This window comes from Lissotriton helveticus, chromosome 1_1, assembly GCF_964261635.1.
Source record: "Lissotriton helveticus chromosome 1_1, aLisHel1.1, whole genome shotgun sequence".
NCBI classification, from domain to species: Eukaryota; Metazoa; Chordata; class Amphibia; order Caudata; family Salamandridae; genus Lissotriton; species Lissotriton helveticus.
This window is the reverse complement of record NC_136057.1, coordinates 835,017,689-835,040,506: the sequence shown is the minus strand read 5'-3', so window position 1 is coordinate 835,040,506 and position 22,818 is coordinate 835,017,689.

Here is a 22,818-nt window from a genome sequence, read left to right as displayed (position 1 = left end):
GAATTATTGATTGGTCACAATTCTTTCCCCTTCTTCTTCCCCATTCCCTACAAGACACTGTATATATTGTATGGCACCAATTGCACTGACCACTTATTGTCACAAAGTATCACCTAATGCACACATGTATGAAATTGACAGCCTTTTTACCTTTGCCCTAAAATAACTGTATCTATAAACTAATACGATCTTTAAAGTAATTTGCAAACTCTTTAGATGGTTTGGATTCCCTTTTTGGTTTTGATTAACTGGAGTTTACAAAAAGTGAATATGTTGTGTTCAAATGAGATATAATTGAAGAAATTCACTGAACCCGAAAGAACCAATTGTATATCATATTCCCCTATTTCTTTAGAAACGGTTCTTGAAGTTACCGGCACAGTGTGGTTAATTTCACTGCCCCATGCCCACCTAATGCTAGGAGTTGTTCCCTCGTATATCGGGTTTCCTCCAAATCAGCAGCATTGCTGGTGCTGTGCTTGTCTGGTGCGCAGACGGGCGCAGACGGGCTTGCCTTTGGCGTGCCCTCGATGCGCCACCTGGCCACCTGCTTCGGTCTTGAGTAGTGAGGCTAACCTCCTCCTTCTGGTCAACTAGACCACTAACCAAGATGGCGTTCAATCGATGACCCACTCTTACATGCAGAGTGCACTAGCTCACCTTTGCTTCCTAACTCAAGTTCAACAACATTTTTGACATAAAATAATTAAAAACAGTTTTTTGGTGCAAATCTCGCAATTGTAGCAACTGTGATATGGGGGATCAGCAACTTTTCCTCAGTCTATTTCACGAGTCCAAACAAGATACTAGCGTACAATTTATTGTCTAATAGTAAGATTGGTCTATAATACCCTATTGTTCAAAATCCTAAAAAAATCCTGAAATCCAAAACTTAAAATAACTTTGAAACCAAACCATTGTAATGTGAATTGAATTTATATAACGCATAACTGTCACCCTACGGGTATCCTGGCGCTGCGATTTACCCTGATGTTAATGTGCATAGAGATAGCCTATTTACCAAACTTGGTGGCCTGCTCGTTTTGCTAGTTCTTAGGGAAGAGCCATGTCTGTAGGCTCTTCCTGGATGGAAGTAAAGCCTTTATTTGTCTGCAATTCAGGGAAAGGTTGTTCCAGAGTCTTGAGGCTGCTACCCCAAAGGCTCTACCACCTGTCCTGGACTTCTTAAATCTAGTGGTGGTTACTAGATTTGTGCCTGATGAGCGTAGGGTTCTCCCAGGAGTGTACCATGTAAATTTCCCCTGCATGGATATTGGGCCTAGGCCGTGTACTGCTCTGAACACAATACACAAAGATTTAAAATGAATTCTCAAATTTATGGGCAACCAGTGAAGGTCTTTGAGAGCTAAAGATGTTGAGGACCTATGCTGCCTATTTAACGCCAGTTTGGCTGCTATAGACTGGATCCTCTGTAGCTACCGTAGTACTGATTGTGGTGCTCCCAAGTACAGGGAGTTACAATAATCCAACCTGCGCAGTATTAGACTCTTCACCTCCATAGGTGTAGTAGTGGCGGCCAGTAGCAAGAGGATCTGGCGCTGTGCTCTTAATAAGGAGAAACAGGTACCGACTGTTTTATTGACGTGTGACTCCAGTTGGAGATTATCATCCATTAGAACCCCCAGGTTATGAACTGTTCGTGGCTTATCCGTAGGGGTGAGTCTAAACTCGGGGAGGAAAGGCCAAGAATTTTTGGCCAAACGGAGCAGTAAACTATCTCCGTTTTCTCTCCATTAAATTGTATGGAGTTTTTCCTAAGCCAACTGGAGGTCTTGAGCATGCACTCCTGAAATTTCTCAAGGGATACCGCCTGGTTTCCATCTAAAGAGAACACCAATTGCGTGTCGTCCGCATAATTGACTAGATCAATGCCAAAGGACATGATAATTGGGATCAAAGGGCACAAATAGATATTGAATAAAATTGGGCTAATTGCTCAACGCTGTGGCACGCCATCTTGCACTGGGGTCTTGGGGGAAGTAAACAGAGAAATAGTATCTGTTGCCTGCCCGTCAGATATGATTTCAGCCACTTTAACGCCCGTCCTTTCACTCCGATGTTCTCTAGTCTTTTCAGTAGGATACTGTGTTTCACCGAGTTGAATGCGGTTGCCATATTTAATAACACTAGTACAGATGGATTACCATTGTCGGCTCGCATTCTCAGGTTATCAAGGACCGTCACTAGGGCTGTTTCTGTTCCGTGCCCTGGTCGAAAACCAAATTGATCCCTGTCTAGCAGAGGGTTTTCTTATGGATAGAGGGACAGAGATTTACCAAATACCCGCTCCAGAATTTTTACTGGATATGGTAGAAGATAAATTGGTCTAAAACTCGTTGGGCAGTTAGGATCCAGCGATGGCTTCTTAAGCAGCGGCGTCACTACTGCCTGCTTCCAGACCTCCGGTATGGTTCCCCTTTCTAATGACTGACACCAGATCTGCTGCAGCCAGGCAAATAATTCTAACCGGAACTCTTTCCAGATCGCTTGCGGGAGGGGATCCAGAGGGGAACCGGAGGAGACACTTTGGGCTAGATTATTAAATATATCCTCGGTAGGGATTTTAAAGCATTCTAAAGCAGGCGGCTGATAGCACTTAGGTGCCTCTTTCTGTTGCTCTATTGCTAATCTCGTGGGAGGTTCCTTTTCCTTATCAGAGCTGCTCTTATTGTTGGAGTTTAGGCCACCAACTATCTTATTGATCTTTTCATTAAAGTAGATAGCGATATTGTCCCAGAGTTTTTGTGTCGTAATCATTTTATTGCCCATACATGCTGGATTGGATAGGTCCTTTATGATGGTAAAAAGCATTTTTGTACTATTAGGTGCCTGTAAAATAGTTTTAGCATGGTACTTTGCTTTATCCCTTGAAATTGCTTCTTTGTATGAGGCCTGTAGTGATTTCAGTTTTTCTTTATCTGATTCCTCATATGACCTTCTCCACTACCTTTTGGCTTGTTTACATTTTTCAGCATAAGTTTTAGCTCTTCGCTGTACCAAGGAGCCAAAGGTTTCTTTCTATTCTTCCGCCTTTTTTCTGCAGCGATCTGATCTAGAATGGCCTTTATTTGATCACAGTAAATTTGATAGTTTTCATCCACTGATTTACTGGACACAAATACATTCTGTTCTGTGAATGTTGGAGATTGTCTGTTTTTGAGTAACTTAACCCATTCTCTTCCCTTACGGAAGGTTACTGACTGATCAGTGTTGCCGGCCAAGTTAGGCAGTGTGATCCTAAAATTAATTAAGAAATGATCAGTCCAACATTGAGGTAGTACCGCGATCACCTCTGTTTGTGTGTCAGGTCCAGGGTGTGCCCTCCTTGATGAGTCTACTTATAAACCAATTGGTACAGATTGAGAATCTCGCAGACTTGTTCCAAATCTCTCAGTGGGGGGCCGAGTGTCCCATTATCCCAGAGATTGAAATTGCCCAATATGATCATCCTTGAGTGTGTTAGGGTCATGTTAGCAAGGGTGTCAATTAAAGACTGGTATTGGGTATTTTGTCCGGGGGCCTATAGCATAATATTCCTGTCAACACTTTTCCTCTTTCCTCCTGCAAAGAGAATCCTAGAAGTTCAATCCCCTCAACATCATCAGTGTGTTGAGGGCTAAAGTCCTATTTTTCTGTAAAGATCACCCCAACCCCCCTGCCTCTCCCCATCAACCTGGGTTACTGAAAGATTTTACATCCCTCTGGGCATGCAAATCCTAGCTCTACCACAGAGTCAGCGCTGGTCCATGTTTCAGTTAAAAACAAGGCATCTAGTTTGAGGCACTCCAACATGGTTGCCACCTCTTGATGGTGTTTAACTACAGATCTGCTATTAATCAGGCCACAGTTCAATCTGCCCAAGAGCTGGTCATCTATGACATAATTGCCACTGTCAAACGTGGCTTTCTGTGTCCCCTTGGGATCCCTCTTACCTATGTGTATGAGTTGTTCCCTTGACTAGCGTATTCGAGCATGCCCTGAGAAAGAAATGGCAGCATGACTGGCACTAAGCGCGGTCGGAGCACGGATGGGCACAGACGGGCTCACCTCTGGCGCACCTCCGGTGGATGGATTTGGATTTGGAGATTAGTTTGAAAATAAAGTTTGACTTGCAGACCATGTTAGAATTGCACATGAGAAATTTGTTTAAACTGCTGCAGAAATGTTTACACATATGAAATATCACATAGCCAAAATGTGGCCATTTCTTAACATGAAAAAATCCTTATTAACCCCTAGCGTGCTGGTGACGGAACCATTCCGTCACGAGCCACGGTGGGGCTGTGCTGGTGACGGAATGGTTCCGCCACGGCCCGGCCGCCGCGCTTGCTCGGCGCCGATTCTGCGCCTGTGCTGGGCGTTCCATTCAGCAGGCGGGGCCGTGACGGAACCATTCCGTCACAAGCACAGCGCCACCGTGGCTCGTTACGGAGTGGTTCCGTCATGAGCATTGCGGCACCGCGCGGCCCCCCTCCCCCCTAGCGCCGCAGCAGAATTACCGCCACGGCCAAGGGGTTAAAGGCGTGCTTACAAAATGTTTATGAAAGGAGATAAATAAGACATTTTGTATGAAGTTATGAATCTAAAATGTGCACTTTTCATCAGGCCTCAAAGCCTTTTTCTAAGGACTCTTGCTCACAGCGTTATAGACATTTATTAGAATATTTTGCCTCGCACCAGAAACTTGCTTAGAATGTGCTAACTTCAAACTCTGTTTCATTCAGTTCCCTCGACCCATGTTAGGTCATTTACCTTAATACAATGAGACTTGCTGTGATTGTTGTAATAAATAATGATTTAGACAATTTACTCATGCTTCATCAGAATATTATTGTTATTTTGCCTCTCTGACAAGCCTTTGTCTTCCCACTGAAACTCATAGCTCATCTTTAGCTTATGTAAGATGATTCTCATGAGAACTTTCCCATGTAACAAAGTCCTGAAACAATGTTTAACACTATTTAGGCATGAATGTTTACAGTGGGAAGCACGAGAAGAGACATTAAAAGTTGACAACATCATTGGATAGAGTTTCAATACATTATTGTTTGATTTATAATAATGAGTGTTCCTAGATAGTCTGAAGTTCCCGTATACGAGACCAAGAGACCCATATCTATCTCCCCTGCCTTACGGCTCTTCTCCTGGAGATTAGATCTTTTGCTTTGTTACCAACAGCTAATGCTAAAGTGACTTATTTCCTTTTATCTAAAGACCTTTTCCTGATCATTGCTACTGCAGAGATCGCTCTATTATTGACGATTGCTACTGCAGCTGTAGGGAACTCGGCTGAGTTTCCAGAACAACTCTTACTCTTTTCTGAAAAGTACTCTTCATTGGTTCGACTTAGACTAGGTTAGGTTCCCTTGTTTTCCTTTATGGAACACCGTGTATTTGATTTATGCTGTCACTAATCAATCTTTTAGTGATATTTTTGTACACTGACTAATCTGAATTAAGATAAATAAATGTGTTGAAAACTTCACCAACTTCTCACCATTGACTAAACATTTAAAATACTAACTGTTGATGATATATGCATAGTTTGTGTTTTCTTCTAGCCCCAATTCACAAACTGTGGCAAAGATTTGTTGACCTTTTCAAGAGCCATCGGGATTTCCAAAGGACAAATTCTGTAAATTGGGTCTTTAATCTTAAAACCATACTTGGCTAATCCCCAGCTTAACACAGTTTCTGTCACCAAAGCTATGGCGCACACCCTTAATGGAGCTTTAAAAAAAATGAGTACACAAGCTACTTTAAATTATTCCTCAATTCAAGTTTCCAATGTCAAGAGTGGCAAAGCAGTTGCTGTTTGGCGGTTGCGGTTTTTAAGGGGTAAGTATCAAAATGAAAATGTTGTGGTTGTAAGTGTAGTGGTTGTATGTGTCTTTTGCCTTTCAAGTGGTTTGAGTGAGTAACAAGATATATTGAAACGTTCTTGAAGAGTAGAAGTTGATTTCAGGCTCATTGAAGTTGAAAGATCCCCGGATAATAAGAAATGTTCAAACTTGTTGCAGGAAATGTTGATGTGGTCAGTGAGGTAACATCACCTCCATCTGTAATGGTAGGGTCAAGCCTTTATGTTTGATTAAATCTGTTAATGTTGGTACAACCATATTGTGCAAACTGGTGAAGCTGCATTAATTTGTGTGAAGCTTCACTGGTCGAGAAGTCATTGGCATGCGTGGACTATTCTTCAGTGATTGTTATGCTTAATTTTGCTTAGGAGAGCAAACAAGAAGTAAATTAAGAGGTTAATTGAAACAGTGTATGAAAGCGAAGAAATTGTGATGGAGGTTGAGCTGCTGTGAGGAGGGAGTCAGAAGTCATAGAGTCATAGAAGTCAATTGTGTACTTTCACACTCCTATTAGCTAGTGGGATTTCTGTGCCTTGCTGTGATTGGACATTGTTGATTTGAGTTCCAACTTTGGATCTGGTAATGGGTCGTATGAAATTAAAGCTGTCAATTAACTGGTGAACGAAATACTTGATGTATACAGACCATAATCAAAACATTTGGTTTTATGTGACAATTTAGAAAATTCAACTGTCACTAAGAAATGTTTTAAGGATTTTAAGAAGCTTGTGAGGGGAGATGTCACTATTCCTGTGTGAAAAGGGGAGGAAGCCCCTCATGAGGGTACTTCAGAATATGACTACCGAGCATAGATTAAATTCATGCCTATGGCTAAAGCAATAGGAGAGAACTGTGTAAAATTAGGGTGTTTTACGCTTTCCAAGGTATGGGACATTTATTACGAGAATCCCAGATAATTTGAAAGGAAAATTGTAGGAGATGAAGCCACCACCTCGACCAATGCAATATGAGGCATTTAATACTTGGGAAAAGGTTGCAATTGAAAAAGAGAAACACAAATATCAGAAAAGGCCAGAAAAGAGCAAAGCAAAATTATGGAAATGCTTTATGGGATGAAGAACAGCGTAGATGGAGAAAAGGTATTATTGAAGGAACCAGATTATGTCCGGTTCTTACATCAGAAAATACAAGGAAGGATAAGGACATGGTTAAGCTAGAAGGAGATAAGTCTGATGCTGCTTCAGGAGATGAAATATTAGAATAAATGCTGAATCCTGGCCCCCACCAGAAAAATATACTGACCCAGAAGAGATAAGTGCTAGTGCGAGTCAAACACTAGCTATAGCTCGAGTGGAATCAGATCCACTTCCAGTTAGATGACCCTTCCAGATCTTACAGATTGCAACAACAGTTGGAAGAACACCATTGATACTGATCCAGTTGTACCAGTCTTCAAGAGACGCATATAGAAGCAAACAGACAGGAAGTAGCAGAGTTAGCCGGGTATCAACTAAGTGACAAATACTACACTTTGGATGTGAACACTGGGAGTTGCCATTATGGCTCACAAGGAGAGAGCTAGGTTCTCATGCAGCAGGGTGGATAAGCATGGTCAATGGGCCAATGTGTTTTGCTGTGTTGACAACAATTCATTTACGCTATGTTCGGTGTATGGATCTATGGCTGATGATCAGACTATGTTTGACTAGCTTAATAATTAGTTGGCCGGTTGGCCGCTCCCTCTTATAATTTACGGGGATTTTAACATACATATTAATGTTAAAGAGGACAGGGTTAAGAGTGGGGAGATATCCCACCATGGCCAACAACTAAACGTTTTAGATCCCTGGTGTACTTATGTCTGGCTTATGGACTATCTGAAGTTAAGGCCAAAAAGGAACCACATGATCTGTGACTTTTGAGAGTGGACGCACTGTGATCTGCAGAACAGTTTCTCGAGATACATCACCGATATTGGGGACTTGTCAAGTGGCGCCGCTAACACACGCCTCTTAAACGAACTTCTCAGCTTCAACATGAGATTTACTGAAACTAGATACATCTTGCTCACTGACGAATTCCCTCAAACACATCGCTGAAATTAAGATTCGTTGTGGTCCTGATTTAGAACCGGACTAAAGGGTCTGGTTTGAAACGCGTCGACCTTTCTGTTTTTCCCTGTCAAAACAAATTAGGGGTTCAATAGTTGTTTAAAGAGTTTACATCTACCTTTGGGCTTACAGGGCTTAAGTGTTTAATAGATTTAGCCCTGCTTTACCCTATTTAATCGAAAATATTATATTCCTTGACGTGGGATTCACTTTGTTGTTGCTGTACGTCTGAATTTTGTTTGCATGGGTGTACTTTTGTATGATTGTGAATGACAGTGATGGTTGAGTGAGGCTATGATACAGACAGCTAGTATGAATGGGGGTGTCTAAGTGAGGTATGGTGTATGACATTTTATGTCTTTTGTATATTTTGATCAATTAGTGTTGTTGTTGCACATATTTATGAAATATTTTGTATTATGTTCTTTAAGAAGGTTTGAAAATAAAAAACAAACTCTGAAGGATTTAATCCAACTATGGCTATAAATCTACTTTATGGTTCGGGTTGAAAACGTGGTTTAGTTCATTAGGTCTCATTCTTGGGGAAACGGCACAATGGGATGACAGAAGGTGTACCGATGGGGACGGGGATGCCTGGGCTGATACCTATAATTTTATAGATGGATCTCACTATCAATTTACTGCTCTGTTTTACTCTATTTTTATTCCTCCTGCCTATTGATGCTATATGAATGACTCTACAGTGGTCGGCCTTATTTGATGTATGTAATCTCCCTGTGGATGAAATTGCTAGTTTTTGGATTGGAATATGGTTGTGGAGGTGGGTGGGTGGTTGGGGCTATATGATAAAAATGTGCGATAAAGAAAAACAAAATAAAAAAGAAAACAATAATGTCAATTCAATCCTGAAAAGGCTGGTGGATTAATGCAAAATTCTCAAGGTATGGTAGGTCAGAAAATGCCCGCACAGCAAATACAGACTCCCATGCAAAATCAAGCCAAAATGGTTCCCATTGCTCCTATGCAAATGGGGAATCCCAAATTGAATTTAAATTAGATGTCTAAATTTGATGTAAATCAAATCCAGAATGCAATGCCACAATTCCAAAATCAGAATCACGATGTTTTGGGTCAATACCCATTATCTGAAACTGATGAGCTCACTTCTGATCATTCCCAATGACAGTGCCTGAGAGAGGAAGAGGATTGCGTACTTGGTGTAGTCTTAGAGGTAGACCCATATGTGGATGCCAATGTTTATGGTCATAACGTATCATTTCAGATTGACACATATGCTACCCGATCCACAGTTAGAACTGTGGAAGTTCCAGGCCTGCCTCTCTCTCGAGGAAAATGATCCAAGTAGTTGGAGTTCCAAATAAACAGATGCTAAATCCAATTTAAAAAGAAGTCTCTGAAAATAGGATCCTTTGAAGAAAAACACCACTTTGTGATTTGTGATTTTAGCACAGTAAATCTGTTAGGAAGAGATTTGTTGTGTAGGTTAAATTACACAATATACTGCGCACCATATGATGTGGCATTCCAAGCTCACAATGTCAATTTTAAGATGATCAGACAAAATGCTGAAGTAGGAGTGTTTCCTCTACTGACTATTTGTGAATTGACTGAAGAGCTCAGAACTACTGTAAATGCTGAGGTTTGTGATTTTACAGGAAAAGACATTGGACTTTTAAAAGGTGTAGAACCAGTTTGAGTCAACTTGAAGCCAAATGCTATTCTCCTGTTGTAAACGAATCTAGGACTCTAGTGTAAATTTTCCTGATTCATGCCCTTATATAGGTATAGATTGTTTGATCCTTATATAGGCATAGAAATCATTACTATATTTAGACTGAGCCTATGCAACTCAAATACGGCATGGCTACTTCCACTAAATTCCAAGAATCAACAATGATTTCTTAGAGAAACCCGCCTTCAGCAGCTAGGGACATCCCCTTGCCTGAATACCAATGTATCTAGGAAATCATGGACTTTTCGAAGAACTGAGTCTTTGATGGCGTTATTAAGTCCAATCTCACGTCAAACTCGGCACCTTCAAAGTATAAATATGCCTAGATTTGCCCAGACAAACACACGGTGGTTTGGAGCAGATCGACTTACTACTTGCCCGACGCCCTGCAGCAGCAAATTCTGAAGGAAGCCGACCCTCCAGCTGACGCACTGAGAGACGCTGTCTTTTCTCCTGCCGAGAAATCCAGCTCCAGTGTTTCCAGGCTACCCTTGCGGGTTGCTGGGAAATCGAGTCCTGAGATAGAGATACAAGACCTCCTTCATTCTAAACCAAGGTACGGAGCTGATTAGACCTTAAGAGAATTCTTGGGCAGATTCTTGGCAGAGAAATACTAAACTTAAGCTACTCCTTACTTACTTCTTCCCTTGTACTAGACTTAGGTTAGATACACCGGGGTAGGCGTATTTTAGCAGCACCAGTTGAGTACTTTTAGTCATTATTTTATCACTGTATGTATTTTATATGTTTTTATGGCTTAGAAACCATATCATGCTTTTACAGTACTACTTTATAATACTCTTTGTTTTATATGCCTTGTACTTTCTAAGCAGTATTACGATTGTAGCAGTACATTTCTTATGCTTGAGAAAGAAGACTGTTCAATATATACTTTTTATTGAAAACCCCCATCTCTCTATTTTCTCAGCACCTCTGGTGAAACGAAGCATGCACGATTGACTGAGTAAAATAATTATCCATTGTTTCCGCGACTCTAGAGATTGATTTCTTATTCTTGGGAAACAAAGTTGTCATGTTTATGCGGTTGTCAGAAACTAATCCCTTCTTGTGAATTCGAGAACGTTTCTAGTGACCTCTGAGCTAGCTGGCACTCACAATTAAGTTTAATATATTCGGCAGGGACACAGTGTCACCCTCAGTCCTACGTCTAAACTACAGGATATATTATTCCAATGCGCAGAGCCTATTGGGAATATAGGAACTACACTACATGGCGCCCAACGTTTGGTAAGGCGATAATTTAACGCTAGATACTAGAGTAACTCAGTCGTGCTTTTCACACAGACCCCTTTCTCCCGTACAAACTCCAATAGTTGTCTGGAGTGAGTGAAAGGCTAATATCCGCCAAACTGAGTAGGACGGAAAATCCTATGTATTGGTTTTTGGTTTGTTCAATGTTGAAGGATACAGTGTTCCAAAATATTGTGCACCTAATCTTTGTTTCCTTGAAACTTGCTCTGCAAATTCTGAGTCGACGAAATGTCGGATACTGAGTAGGAATTAGAAAGAGCTGCATCAGCAGCTCAAGCAGCCTTAAATGACAGAAATCTCCTAGAGAATGACCCGGATGCTATAATCATCCCGGCAAATGTAAGGAAAACTATAACTTACAAACTGATAAATAATGGAGTATCATCAAGAGGATGTAAAGTAATCTTTGTTATAGAGGCACATGAATATCGGCAGACAGAGGTATTCTATTCATGGATTCACTTTCCTCCAGCAGGTGGAGAAACACACGAGTTTCACTACTACAAAGTAGAAGAACCTCCAATGGAATATGTTCCTTACGAGGACGTTGAAATTCAATTAACTTACCAAGAGCATCAGCTCTGGTTTAAAGGTGCCCTACAACACCAAAATCACATTACCAGGCTCGGTCCACTATGTAGACCAAGAGCTACATGGCCGGTACTAGCCAGCTATACACCACATCCTGACATTGAAAAAATGACAGGTCAAGAACTGTTAGCTCAGCTAAAACAGTTAATTAAAATACATAGACAATTGGTTCAATATGTCATGCGGACCTTAACAGTCCAACCTACTGCAAGGATTCCACAGCTCGCAGTGGTTGATTTACCGGGACTTTGGAGGTGGACATTGGAGTGCTTCCTGATACAGGACTGCGAGGACCAGCAGCCCTTTTTGCACACAGCTGAGTACTCTTCCCGCATGGATCCCGCCCACAGCCTGCCGCTTGAAAACTGCTCGGGGCACCCGCGCCGCGGGAGCCGCTCGCAGCAGTTGATTTACCGGGACTTTGGAGGTGGACATTGAAGTGCTGCCTGATATGGGACTGCGAGGACCAGCAGCCCATTTTGCACACAGTTGCGTCCTCTTCCCGCCCATAGCCTGCTGGTACTTATTTGACTACACTTCACGGGACATGCGCGGGCTTGCGTCGGGCGAAGCCCGGGGCAAGGGCGGGCCCGTTTTAGCCCATTCTAGACCGACATGGACCGGACCGGGCCACCCCCCTGGATTATACATTTGTACAGTAGTGTGAACTGGGCTCTTTGCCATTTGTGGAAACATTTATATACCGTACTCAAGGAGAATGGCAGGACGAGAGACCAGGAGTAAAGCAACGATCTCAGGTGGCTATGTAGCAGGTACTTTGGACAATTTTATTATTAGAGATAGCTCTCTTTTATCTCATCAAATAACCAAAATGGAGCGTCGACTCTCCCAGGAAATTGCCACTGCCTAGAGATCTTTGCTGGGCCGCATAGCGGATGCTAGAACACCTGAGAGAGGCCAAGACTTGCTTACTAACGAACCTCTTGAGCGTGGTGATAATTTAATATCTATTGAGTCTCCACGCCCTAGGGGTAGTCTTACTTTACGTAGATATTCTACTCTACCAGCCATACCTGAGACTAATCTGCTACCCAACATGATTGATAACTCGCCAGTTGATAGCCCTGCAAAGTCAGTCACTCGGCAGTTACGGGGGAACAGGGAGGGGGCTGTTCCGAAAAAGAAACGAGGGGGACAAACACCTGGTGGGAGGAAGGCCAAACTTGCGAAAAACTCTAGCCACTCTGATTCAAAGGGTATGGGGAAGGCTAATGAAGTCCCTATAGTCACCGTTGAATCCGCCCCCCCCTAGTAATATGTTCGCCCACATCAATCATAGGCAACCTAAATACTAGTACCACAACACTAGCTGGGGAGGACTTATCGATTGCTAACATAGGGGCCCTTCTGAATTCCTTGCTCAACCCTCTAGCAGCTAGACTCGCCCAGATTGAATCAAGGCTGTTAAATATAGAAAAAGCTACAGTGGTTGCTGTAGACTGTCTGAAAAAAGACAGGACTATGCAGGTGGGTGGGGAGCCAGATAATAATCAGGGGGTTGTGCCAACAGTTAATACCCATCCTTTACCAACTTCACATCCTGCAGTGCAGTGTATCCCTGACAGGAACCCTCTTCCCCCTCTCCCTGCTAAGGCCTTAACCTTGGCTAAAAAGTCTAATTTACATCTTGACCAAAATGGAGAAGAGGGCTGTATCCAAAGAAAGAAACTGACAATAGATTTACCTCCTGATGCAAGTCCCCTTATAGCTGTTTTAGCGGGAGTTCCTGAGCTAGACGCTTCGGCCAGAGAATCATTTGCGTCACTTACGAACAAAGTTGCCAGCTGGCTGAACAAAAATAGACCTCTCCCTCCTCAAACTTGCAGCGAGATTTTGATGGTTAGAAGGGTGTCATGGGTGGGCAAGACTATTAAAAATATTAGTGGTGACTGTGTACTGGTTAATTTCAGGGACCCAAGGACCGTTTTCCACATATGTGACTGGCCATATCGTGATTCTGAGACTATTATCCAGTCCCTCCCATTGTCCTCCTTCTACCCACCTGGCCTTCCGTGCGCTAATCTTGGGGCACAGGAGGGCTGGATGAGAGTGGAAGCTAGAGGGGGGAGTAGGGGGATTAAGGACAGGTTTGATAACATCCATCCTGCTAGCCAATTTTTGAACCGTAACCGATACAGCTGCTTGGACTCAGTCGATTGACTACGGCCGAAGCATGCGGTGGCCTGTGGATCAAGGGTAAGGGGCGGATGTAAAAACATTCCGACCAAGCCCAGTAGGAGCACCATATGTAGTCTTTTGGCTAGGGACAAAGGTAGCAATCAGGAAGAGAGTAATCATTTACGCCCACTGGTATGCCTGCCTTATGGTACCACTGACCAGTCTTACTCGGCCTCTGGCCCAAACACCTCACCTACTTTGCTGGGCACTCCGAACACTTTGAGATCTAATGAAATAGGTCCCAGGCTGCCCACCGGGGGAACCACTACCAGTGCAAGATCAGGCTCTTTGCTCATATTGTCCTGGAACCTGGCAGGTTTGTGCAATAAAATGTCCTGTCCAGATTGGGGATCGTTTATAGATAAGAACGATGTATGCCTTTTCCAGGAAACCTGGGCTAGAGAGGCGCAAACACGTATTGGCTTTGCTTCATTTAGCGTACCGGCTCGGTGGGGGGGAAGGGGCGGCTGTCCGGGGGCCTCACCATTTGGGTGGGATCCCATTTGGAATGTAAGGCCAAGTCTCTGAACACACTGTCTGAGGACGTCCAATGAGTGGCCAAATGCTGTTAAGCTTGCACTGGTCAATGTGTACTCCATACCCGTGAATATAACGAGTTAGTCGAGAACCTTCGAGGAACTGTCCTTATTTTTAAATACCATCTCCTGTGGTACCTCGTTCATAGTGGGGGGTGATCTGAATTGTCACTTCGAGCAACTACCAGGCTTGACGGGCGGTGAAGCTCTGGAAGAAGACGATTATTGGGCAATTCCACCAACAGCGGCCCCCTCTCCCAGGTCATGGACGCCTTTAGCTGTCCAAATTATGGCATTAACACTGAACCATTCAATCAGGGCTTATAATGGACGCTTACAATCTGATATTCCCCCAAAATGAACATTCAATAAGCCGGGACAGGAGTCGCAGTTGGATTACATATTGGTTAAAACTTGCTCATGGTCCAAGGTTATTGACTTTAGGGTTATCCCAAGAGATGAGAGCGATCATAATGCGCTAAATCTGGAAATGTCTTACCCTGGCATTTTTAAAGACAACCATGATGGCAGTGATGATCGTGACTCGAGGATGACTCTAGCCAATATTAGACGTTGAGTCAGGTGGGACAAATTAGTAGCACACCCTAAGGACGTTGCCAAGCTGTATGCTCGGATCGTCCCTGTATTTGAAGCGGTTAGTGCTCTATCTACGCAACCCCATTCCCATGACCTCTTCCAAAAGCTTTTGGCCCTCCACGGGGACCTAACCAGTAACCTGGCAGAGGTGTTAAACTCCCGCGGACGATTAGGGGTAATCGATCTTCATAGTTTATTGCCGCCTGCAGAAAGGCGAAGGCAGACTTAATCTTGTCCGTGAAGCAAAACACTAATAAACTACAAATGCAAGCCAGGACAACTGAATACAAGCGCTTAATGCGCTGTGCTAAAGTGGAATGGGACCATGATAATTGGGTGAATTTAACTGCTGCCCTTGCAATTAGAGACCCACGTAAATGTTGTTCAATTGTGAACACGGGGTCTGGTGAGCCATCATCGGCTATTGAAGCAAATATAGCCGCCACTGTGTGGGAGGATTACTTCCGTGCCCTGTATGTAGTGGATAACGCTGAACTAGTTGGGGACCCAGGGGTGACGCTGTTAAATTCTACCCCACACCTTGAGGAGGAGGATTTTACTAAGGAAGAGGTCTGTGTTGCAATATCCAAACTTGCAGCCAGAAAAGCCCCAGGGTTGGATAAAGCATGAACCCATGGTATGGGACCCATATTTATTAGTCATCTTCAACGCAGTCCTGAGGGGCATGGCGGTACCCTGTACATGGCTGGGAGCAGAGATTGTCCCTATTTTTTAAGAAGGGCTCTCCAGTGCTCCCAGCCAACTACAGGCCAATCAGCCTCATCGATGTGCCGCAAAAGATCTTTGCGAGGCTGATATTAGATCGCCTTCAGGACTGGATTGATGAATATTCAGTTTTGAGTCCCTACCAGGCAGGGTTTAGAAAAAATACATTCACTATGGACCAAATTTTCCGTCTGACTCTATTGTTCTGGAAAACTGTCAGGATTGAGGGGGGAAGTCTCTATATGGTCTTTGTGGACTTACGTGCAGCCTTTGATTTGGTCCCCCGAGAGAAACTCTGGTCTGTGCTCTTAGAGTTGGGTATCCCACCCCAACTTTTGAATATACTAATGAGGCTCCATGAGGAGAATTTCGCACGGGTGAGGTGTGGGAAGAACGGTCTGTTGTCATCTAGATTCCCCGTTGATAGGGGGGTGAGACATGGGTGCGTTTTAGCACCCACCCTGTTTTGCCTCTATGTCAACGGGGTAATCGCCCACTTGAATGGGATACTGAATAGTGATGCCCCGAAGCTTGCAGGCAGCAGGGTGCCTGCAATTATGTTTGCAGACGACACGCTGTTGTTCTCTAAATCCCCAATGGGGATCCAACGTGTGTTGGACGGTTTTGAGGCATTTTGTGTTAATCGGGGACTAGAGATAAATGCCTTTAAAACTAAATTTATGATTTTTAATCCCCCTGCAACTACACGCCCAAACCCTAGCATAGGCTCCACTAGGTTGGAAAGGGTTCAGATTTTCGAATATTTGGGGGTGACAATAAACGAAAGCATGACCTGGGCCCCCCATCAAATTAAACTGGCCCAATTAGCTGGGGGCATTCTTAAGCTCTCCAACACATCCACCATCAAACCTATTGGCCCACCCATGGAGATATACAAAATGCAGGTGAGGGGGGCAGTCACCTATGGCGGCGAACTCTGGGGCTACTTGTGTAGACCGGAGATTGTTGCCACTGAAAATAAATTTCTCAGACAGCTGTTATCCCTCCCCTCCGGCACCCCTCTGTTACCGCTGAGGCTCGATATGGGCTTCAGACCAATAGACGAGGACCTGGGACTTAAACTGCTATCATTCTGGTTGAGGCTCTGGAGTACACCGGAGCTCTTCAACTATAGGCAGGAACTTTTAGAAATTTTAAGCCTACCGAATGCTGGGAAAATACCATGGTTTAGGTACATAAAAAACGAATGTGGGAAGTTGGGAGTTCCACTATTGTGGTCCGACCCGGAGATAGCCTGCAACACGGTCTCACGTAAACACCTGGCAAGACTACATTATGACAACAGATCAACTGCCTCTACACATGAGCTACAAATCGGCACCCTAACTGAATCTTTTTTTAAAGTCAAAGATTTTTATTATTTTGAACATGTCCTGGATGATATTTTTCCTATTTTAACTAGAAAATTATATCTACAATGGAGATATGGCACCTTACCAATCAGAGCCTTTACCAGCAAATGGTGCCTTTCTTCGCCAAAAAACTGCCCTGGTTGTAATTGCGACCTGGAAAATGACCTGCATATTTTGTTCTGTTGTCCAGCATATCAAAAGTCAAGAAGGTATTGGCTCATACCTCTCTGCAAAAATCTGGGATTTACTCATTGTATGCAGGCCTATATAATTCTCAAAGCAGATCTAACCAGTCCGATTTTTTTTTGCAGTAGCAACATTTTTGACAGCAATGTGGCACAAGCGCAGGTTTTTCATAAATACTGTTTAAATTCATTTGCACAAGCACTTTATAATGGGTTCCTATAGAAGAGATTATGGATGTACAGTAATTGCTAGGCTTATTAAGCATTAATTTGATTTTTTTTACTGTTGCAAATTTGCTTGTGTTAATTGAAATCACTTATCATCCTTGTATATTGTATCTTTAATGAATGTTTAATGAATGTTGTGTACATCTTTTATGGCAAAAAATCTGTCGAAATAAAGATTTATGAATGCATGATTCCACAGCACACCCCTCACCAGGGGAACACAAACAAAATCACACCACATACTATACAATCAGTCATTGGTAAAGTGCCTGCCAAAAGGGAACAAATTCCTTTTTGGTTAGCACAAAAAATTACACAAATTGAGGCAGTATTCCCTGATAGTACACCTCATGAGAAACACAGAATTCTGACAATCTGTTTACCAATGGGGATAGCACCACCTGTGGAGGACTGTGACACTTGGGGTACAGTCTTTGTTTCAATCTACACAAAAACACATGGTGTCCTGTCTATGGCGGTAATACCAGACTTTCTGAGACAGATTCAAAATGAATACGGTCCAGAACCGGCCTTGAATCTAGGTATGAAATTACTGAAAGATTTCAAACAGGTATCGGCTATACTATTAGCCAACATCAAAGGTGAAGCAGCATCCGTGGCAATCCGCCAGAAGTTAAAAGAAACAGATATAACAGATCAACCATATGAGCTTGCAAGAATTATTGACAAATCATATGAAGAACTAGGTAGAGATAGTTTGGGTGGAAAACCGTTAAAACCCCAGCTAACTGAAAATCCTGAATTTTTTTTTATTAAAAATAATCTCACTACTCCTAAAAAGAAATGGGAAAACACTAAGCAAACGCTTCCTAAAGAGAAGCATTCTCAGTCCAGAAGAAGGTCTCCCCAAAGGGAGCCCTCTGAAAAAAGGTATAACCTTAGAAATATCGATACTTTAAGAAAACCTGATAGATATCAATATACTGATACACGTTCCTCTTGTACCTTTCAGACTTCCTCGCAGAAATCCGAGAGAAGAGGACGATCAGAACAAAAAGAAGAATGCGTGAAGTCCAAAGACAAACAGCACGCTCCAAAAAATACGAAAACTCAATTCACCAAAAAGAAGGTAGCGAGTGTAAAGATCAGACATGCCGAGGATCTTGAGGACACAACTCAAGAACGGGGAGTGGGCCCAAACAATGCTAGACAGCGCAGCAGAAGTAACCATAGCTCGAAAGATCCTGATGGATCATCTGGAGACAGTGGACTTGAATGAATGCATACAAGTTGAAACTGACGACACCAGGGTTAGTGTACCACACAAGTTATATGAAGTAACACTCCGGATGGAGGTGGACATACCTAGAAAAGTAAAAGCACTTTTTTGGGAGAAGCTTTCTAAGGGTTATGACATTCTTCTAGCTGAACAAGACTGGCCACCTGAATTTGTCAGGGAGTGCCCACATGGCGAAGAGATAATTATGCCAGCCTTCTCAAATCATATTCCTATTCATAAAAAATACACATAGGCCAGAAAATGGGCAGTGGCCCAGGCTCCACCATTACATAAAAATCATGTGGGATGGGACGAGGACTCTCCTCACCATAAAATCCAGTTAAAAAATCAACCTACTGCACAAAGGCAGTATCCAGTTAAGCAAGAAGCTAAAAAAACAAGTCAGAGAAATCTTAAATCAACTTGAATATCAAGGGGTGATTGAAACATGCACCTCATCAATGAACAATCCTTTGTTTCCTGTCTCCAAACCAGACAATTCATATCGCCTAGTTTTGGGCTACAGACACTGAAACTCTTGTTGCAAAACTTTTGCAGTACAAAATGCACACAGTGCAGCACTGATGAATAACATTGTGCGTAAAAAATATAAAACCACATTAGATATTTCAAATGGGTTTTTCTGTCAAAACATTGCACCTGAAAGCAGGCATTTGACCGTTTTCTCAATTATGGGGCACAGCGACAATTTTGCCGTCTTCCCCAAGGATTCAAGAATAGTCCAGGGTTATTTTCAGCCAGAGTAACAGAGTTACTACAAATGTATGATGATGAGGCATTATCTTATGTCGATGACATCTATCTTACAGACGATGATTTGGATGTGCACTTGAAAAGAGTGAACACCATAATAATACTGGGGTTCGCATCTGAAGGGTACAAATTCAATTTTAAGAAATCACGAATTACCTCAACGTCCTATTCTTAGGATACAAGTTATCAAGTGAAGGCAAACGCCTGGCAGCCAACTTCCTAGCGAAATGTGTGCTGCTCCAACCTCCAAAGACGTTGAAGAACTTACAGTCAATTCTACGTTTCCTGAATTTCGGAAAAATGTATGTTCTGAATTACGCAGAAAGGGTTAAACCTCTCTACGAAGTAATCAAACCTGATTTCAAACCAACAAATTGGACTCAAAACCATACAGAAATTTTGCGTTCAGTGCAAACAGACATGTTAGCAAAAACACAATTAGGAACACGCGATAATACGTGCAATCTTGTGATCCAAATCATCCCAGGGAAATGCGGATTCACATACCTGACCTGTAATGAAGGTGAAAAGGTACCAATAGCATACAAATCACACTTGTACACACAAGCTGCAATAAAATTCACTTCTACAGAAAAAATTCTGACAGTGGCTCAAACCGCAGTAGCAAAAGAGAGAGCCCTCGCACAGGGTAGACATATAATGATCGTTACACCTGTACCTGCCCTAGAGGCAGTGACAAAAGCAAGCATTCCCAATGCTAAGGCTTTACATCCAAAATGGATACAATGGGTTAAGTCTCTTGCTGCAGCAGACGTTGAATACATTTTTGATCCCTGCTTAAAGACACAAGAATTCCTTCAATACGAGTACGAATGTCCTCTGCCGACCGAGATTCTGCCTCTAGAACATTACGGATGTATAATCTATACAGACGGATCAGCGCAGCCCGCAGTTGGGGGTAAACAAGCCTATAGTGCTGCGTGCGCGATTGTTAAAGGTCACTGGCGCGAAGGTAAATTTAGACCTATGGTCACTAAAACTCAATCACTCGGAGACTGTACAGCTCAGCGAGCTGAACTACAGGCTTTCAAGATGGCGCTTGAAAATACCGATCGTGAATTCCCCACACTAATAGTGTTCGATTCGTATTACTGCATACAATCTTACAATGAATATCTGCAGAACTGGGTTATAAATGGTTTCAAAGACGCAAAAGGTGGCACAATTAAGCATAAAATGCTTTTGGAACAAGTAGTTATTTTGCAGAAAGAACTACAAAAGACTCACGTGATTCATACACTGAGTCATCAGAGTGATGGCGTTCACGTTGCAGGGAATTCGTTGGCTGATAAAGCCGCGAAGGCAGCTGTGAAAACGTCTTCCATAGCTGCGATCACTCGGTCAAAAACAAAAATTAGACAGCGAAATAATGCAAGCTGTCACTGCTTCAGTTAAAGACAGAGGTAAGACACTCCCGAAAGTCTTTCCAGTAAAGTATTCATATATAACTGATTACGAATAATGTTCCTTTTCCTCGACTCCCTGGGGTGGGAGATAGGGCAATTCCAAACATGGAACATAGGTTAGATCTGATCTTAGCAGCACACGAAGGACTGGCATCTGCACACGCAGGAAATTCCACCACAGTATCATTATTAAAACAAAGATATTGGTGGCCGCGCTTGAGGAAACAATCTAGAAACTATGTTCTAAAATGTGAAATCTGCCAAAAAATAAAAGTTTCACAGTGAAACGACCTGTACAGACGCCCGTCTGATTGCAGATAAACCACTAGCGTGTGTTTACATGGAACACTCTGGTCCCTTTTAAAGGGATGGTAACTATAAATATCTCATGGTGGCAGTGGATTCCTGTACAAGATTTATTTGGATGTGGCCCCAGCGCTCGGCTGACGCCAGAACTGTTATAAAGGATTTGCGAGTCTTTATCGGCACATACGCAATCGGCACGCTACACTCTGACCAGGGTCCTCTGACCAGGGTCCTGCGTTTAGCACTCGAGCTTACAAGGAGGCCAAGGCTAGCTTGGGCGTTGCATTGCGGTATTCTAGTCCTTTCCATCCTGAGGTAATGCGGTAGTGGAAAGAAAAAACTGTGACATAAAGCAATTCAAAACAGCTAAGGTATTAGGTTCGGGTGATGGGTGGGTCAAACATCTAATAAGTGTCCAACGTAGTCTTAACAATCTGCCAAGAAGTTCTCTGGCTGGAATCACTCCATATGAATTACTATTTGGTACTAGAATGATAATCGAAGACCTCGATTGTCAAACTTCAGTGATGGAACAAAAACCCTTTGAAGTCAAAGATCGTTTGGCTGTTTTACAGGACTTAAATGAAACAAGAAGAAGTCTGAGTAACACAATACAGAAGCAAACGACCACTGAAGAAAAACAACCTGTCCCAGCAAGACCTGTCCGGATTCCAAAGATTGGGGATCTAGTCAGGGAAAAGATTGCAGTAAAGAAGGAATTTGGGCCTTCTTACAGAAAAGCAATACCTGTCTTAGCTATCCACGGAACAAGATCAGTGTTACTACCGCCCCTTGCTGGTAAAAGGGAGAACAGAGTTGTGTCCATCGACCTGGTCAAACCACAATCATGTGGTCGTTAATAAGTAGTAGGCCCAGGGGACTCCCAAGATGTAGCAGTCAGCCACATCTTGCTACAATCCAAGAGGTTCAAACTGAAAGACTTATCACCTTTGGTAAACCTGCAGTAAGAAAAGAAGGACTATGCAACAAAGCCATGGAAATTTTGCCTCTTGGGATCCAAATAACAGTTTGTCAAGAAACACCTGTCAACACTGATGTAGCCTCTGACTATACAAATATGACAAAGGAAGAAGCAACTGCAAAGATTAATAGCAATCCTGATGCATTTCCAATAATTGATAGAACTGCCTCTGGCTATTTCATCAACTTTGATACATTTTCTGAGGATCCCAGTGAATCTGAAGAAAAGCCACCAAATAAAACTTTCAAAGAAAAAATACAGAACTCTTTCATCAACTTGAAAACACATATCTGGTTTCACCATAGATTGAAATTTGGATTGTGTTAGGTGTACTGTTCCTCCTGCTCTTGCTCATTCTGGTTTTAAGCTTGGAAAAGATGATAGGTGGAAAATACAGTACAACGGACACAGCAAGTAAGAAAATCAACTGGCTCCTGAAACCTCACAAATCATCTCATCGTGAACGAAGAGACCTCTCATCAGTGAACATCACAGCCGTTCCTATACCTGGTAGTATAGCATGGGACAGAACTGATTATGACATCTATGGCCCGGTGGAGCTGTTGAAGATTCCACACCAGTTTAAAGTTTCTTTGAGTGACTTTGTTTCATCCAGCACATTTTCTGATGATTGGGACTTTGAAACTGTTAATAACATGATGACAGATTTAGAAATGTCAGCTAAATTTACAGAACATGAATACTTAAAGGTTC